General features: G+C 35.4%; 1 protein-coding gene across 1 annotated transcript in view; it reads right to left on the bottom strand.

The window, feature by feature from the left end:
- The window catches only part of LOC106880525 (uncharacterized), a 32,586-nt gene that overhangs the window by 11,992 nt on the left and 15,594 nt on the right, over positions 1-5,000 (bottom strand). The window lies entirely within an intron of this gene.

The raw sequence follows: 5,000 nt of genomic DNA, 5'->3' as shown, positions 1-5,000 counted from the left end.
GAACCCAGAACCATGTGGTTAGAAAGCAAGTTACTTACCACACAGCCACTCCTGCGCCTATATATGCATATAAAAGTAATCTTTCCAAGAATAGTTTCGAGGGATATGTAATCCTGGCCGTAACCGTGTTAGCTCTTATGTCGGGTCTCAACGCCGGCTAGCCACAGCGAATGTTGGTGAAACTCAAGTTAGTGGAAATTTACTAGACACGCTTATTATCCTCGCTTGGTAAATCCGAATTTCCTTTCAAAGACTACATAGATTCCGGTGTGAAAATATTGAAATTAATGAAGACAAGAGAATGGAGATTTGCACATCCAATTTTATTATACAGTTAATTACATCGTTCTTTGCATAGAGCTACGCACGTTTCGGCTGCAAACTGTTGCACACTGCTAAGTGTGCATCTTGGTGTTAATTAACACAAATAACACTAAGATGCACCGATAATTAACACCAGGATGCATACTTAGCAGTGTGCAGCTGAAACATGCGTAGGTCTAAGCAAAGAACGATGTAATTAACTGTACAATAAAATTGGATGTGAAAATCTCCATTCTACTGATCTTCATTAATTTCATCATATATATATATATATATACATACATATATATACATACATATATATATATATATATATATATATATATATATATATATATATATATATATATATATACAAAATAGCTAGTTGTAAAATCTCAAGAAGATATAGTATGCCCTTATATATTTGTGTGTATGTGTATGTTGTGTATGTTTATGTATGTATGTATGTATGTATGTATGTATGTATGTATGTATGTATGTATGTATGTATGTATGTATGCATTATACATTATATGTATTATATGTGGCGATGGAAGAAGGTAGTCAGTGACCAATATCCATTGTGTAGGACTTTCAAGTCTTAATATTCGCGAATCGGAGATCTGGGCTGAATGTTTGTAACAGTGTCGATTCCGCTTAATGGCAGCCAAGGGCCAGATGATAATGTTAGAGCAGATAATTAATTATATCTATTCCCTATCAAGAAATACACTCTACCACAGGGGTCCCAACCACCGAGCTGCTAGCCAGTCCCGGGTTATAGATCATCTGCTACCGGGCCGCGCAGAAAAAAATGAATTTTTAAATTTTATTTCTACTTTATTGACTACTGCAGTCTGTGGGGTGTTTTTGCATTATATATATCAGGGGTTCTCAACCATTTTTTAATTTTATTTATTGACCCTTTTGATTACTATTTTATTCTAGTGGACTCTTAGGACCATTCGATGTCTAAAAACTAGCATTATAGAAACTTCTTTCAAAATTCCTATTTTGTTTTTCACACACTAACTTGTATAGGTTGAATTCTGTAAAATGTCAGAGAGAGAAAGCAAGCTGTTTCTTGCAATACACACCAATACATACATCTAAAACAAAATTTTTTCAGGGGCCGTAGAATACTATTGTGGATTCCCAATTTGCTGTTTTGTTGCATGAACCCCCAAAAATCTTATATGGACCCTCGGGGCCCATATTGACCCTGGATGAGAATCTCTGATATATATATTATATATGCAATATATGTGAAGGCACATGGCCTAGTGGTTAGGGCATGCTCTCACGATCGCTACATTGTGGGTTCAGTTTCTAGACCGGGCGGCGTGTTGTGTTCTTAAACAAAACACTTCATTTCACATTACTCCAGTTCACTCAGCTGCATATGGGTAACCCTACGACAGAATAGTTTTCCGATCAGGGGTAATGTTAGCCTACTCTCTTAGCCAACGGCGTGGCATTATTCAAAAGGTTCGTAGTGCAAAAAAGTTTAGGGACTTCTGCTCTGTCAGGGGGACTCCTATACAGCTACCGTTCACCCAATTTCACTCAGAAAGTTTAGGTCAACCCAAAGCAACGGTAGAAGTCACGTGCGTCACCTGTCCCAGAATGAGATCAAATCTGGAAGCACGTGATTGTGGTCAGATTGTTCCTGTTATTAAGCCTCGGGTGTGTCCTGGTTTTTTAGGCTTTCGATCAAAGATAATCCACCCATGATCATCCTGTCTTTCTTGTTCAAACACAGTGTACACAGGTATCTAGGGGTACGTTATCCAATATGTTTTTCCCTTTCTTAACACAATAATGTGAGTTATAAGGGTGATTTACTAGCTATTTCTAGCAGGTTAAATTTCTGAATCATATCAATTAGTTGTTATCTATTTTTACGCGCTATCGACTAGTTGATAACTTACGAAGAAAACCGGATGAATAGAGTTCCAGCATGACCGTGTCAATAGCTCACCAAGAAGAGTGAGCAAATAGACGACTAACATGACCGTGCCCGTAGCTTACCAAGAAGAAATAGCGAGCAGAGTACTAAGATATCGAGTGAACAGAGTATTAACATGATCGTTTCAATAGCTTATCAACATGAACTAGTGAATAGAGTACCAACATATCGGGTGAATAGAGTACTAGCTCGAGCGTATCAATAGCTTAGCAAGAAGACCTAGTGAATCATGTACCAAGTGACTAGCGCACCAACGTATCTAACTGATTAGAGTACCAACATCACTGAATTATTAAAGTACCATATAACTGGTTGAGAGGCCGAAATTTCGTACCTTCTCACTGTTAGCCAACTTTGTGCGCAAATCAATCAACACTTAGAGAGTAAGTATAACTAATATTGAATAGAGCCACAAAATAGTACACGATTTCATCGCTCTGTCTGGCGTAGTGTCAGAGAACCTATAAGTAATTGGATTGTTTAATCTTCAGTTTCGGATTAAATATCGTCTGCGGGGAAAACTACCTGCAACAGACCAGCGTCCTATACAGGGAGAAATGTCTCTCATCCACTTATTTAATAAGCTTAATAAGGGAGTGGATTAACCAAACCAGTTGTTAAACAAGCTCGTTTCATTTCTTCCAGGTTTTGAAAGTGAAAAACCTTGAGTTTGATGTTATAACGAAAACAAAAAAACAAGGCAGGTTGACCAAACCAATTACTAAAAAAGCTCGTTTCGTTTCTTCCAGGTTTTGAAAGGGCAAAACCTTGAGTTTGATGTTATAAAAAAAGCATGTGGTTACTTCACTTTTATAGAAATTGTTGCTATGTGAAACTTTGTTGACCACCTCTGATAAAATAACTTTTAGATCCGAAACCTCCATGTTTTCTTCTAATCTTTCTAATGACTAAAGTAATTCTTTTGTTAACGTTTCCCTTTTAACTTTTTGTAGATAAATGAAAAAGTGAACATGAGGAATGAAGCAATATCATTGCAAGAGGACACAATCTAGTCCTAAATGATACACATTAATGTATATCTCGCTAAACCAACAGCAACAACCCCCCCTGCTCTGAACACCTAGCTACCATCTTAACAATCTGGCAAAATAGTTCCCCAACTTCTCACAAATCCATTATTACCATGCGCACGCGCGCACACACACACACACACATACATTTACACAAAAATTCACATACACATTTACACACACATTCACACACCACGCACGCATATCAATCTAGAAAGCAAAAATACATTTGTAAACTTGTAAAAGCGCACATTGAACAAGTGCCATCAAGAAATAAATTCAAGATTCTTACAATTCAAACGGGACCGCTCACAACAACTTAGTCACTCTACAATGCTTACGTTTCGCAAAATAATTACAGATGCCTCTAAAAAAAAAAACATATCCCAAAGCAACAAAAAAAATGCGGTCCCAATTATACACAAAAAACTGCTCCAACCTCACAAAAACAGGAGACATCAAAACAAGACACAAGTGAAATAAAACTCGGCATCAAACAAACGACAAGCAAAATAATGAATTAACAAGCAAAGTAAACCGTAGAAATGCCAAAAAAAAAATGGCAAACTAAATTTCTAAAATAGTTTTTACTCTTTTCTATCCGATTCAGCCACTGCAGTCACCCAATAAACATTCTTTTAAAGTATGAAAAATACATAAATACATATATAAACATCAATAATAAATATTTCAAACATTTGAATTGATAAAATATATTTCTTGCATCGTCTGTTGTCATTTTTATGTTTTATTTTTTAGGAGCAGATATTTTATAAATCTACATATTAAACAAAATAAATTGAGAAGTTTTTCTTAGTTTACTGCAGTCGTTTTAAGTTCTAAGCTCCGATAGAATGTATGAGTTGTTTTTAAATACGAAAAACAAAGTGAAGAAAAAGACTTCAAGACTTCACCTTACCGACAAATACGTATCCAAATAAAAACTCCTTCATTTCCTCTTCACTGGTATTATTTGGATGAAATACAAAGAGCTTTCAGCCAGCAGAGAAAGATACTAATTTTTACTTAATGAGGTGTTTTGTATGTAGCTGCCGTTCGTTAACTACGTATTCAGTCGTTAGGCATTTTATGCAACAAGAACCCAGGTGTGGTCCAGTTAACATAACAGATCAGTAAAATCTGATTGGCTATTCCTGAAATCTTTTCCTTTCTTTTACACATAGACATATATACCGTCACCTGTTACACATGTACAAATATGCACCTTGTTCAATGTGCACGTATTCACATACACATCTAAAGACGTATACATACATACATGCATATACGTGTGTATGTGTGCGTGTATTATATATATGTATATATATATGTATATATGTGTGTGTGTGCATATATATACACACACACACACGCGCGTAGAATGAGATAGATAGATAGATAGATTGATTTACATGTGTGTGCTTGGTGTGTCTGTGTACGTGTGTGTGTGTGTGTGTGTGTGTGTGTGTGTGTGTGTGCACATACACACAGATACAAAACTTTTGCTTAGAAACGCAAATATACACATGTATACAAAAATGCAAATTCTCAGCATGTACACATTCATATATATATTGATATATATATATATATATATATATATATATATATATATATATATATATATATATATATATATATATATTCTTTTATTTTTTTATTCTTTTACTTGTTTCAGTCATTTGACTGCGGCC

The sequence above is a fragment of the Octopus bimaculoides genome, chromosome 13, assembly GCF_046866305.1.
Source record: "Octopus bimaculoides isolate indiv1 chromosome 13, ASM4686630v1, whole genome shotgun sequence".
Classification (NCBI taxonomy): domain Eukaryota; kingdom Metazoa; phylum Mollusca; class Cephalopoda; order Octopoda; family Octopodidae; genus Octopus; species Octopus bimaculoides.
This window is presented reverse-complemented; position numbering and strand designations above follow the sequence as displayed.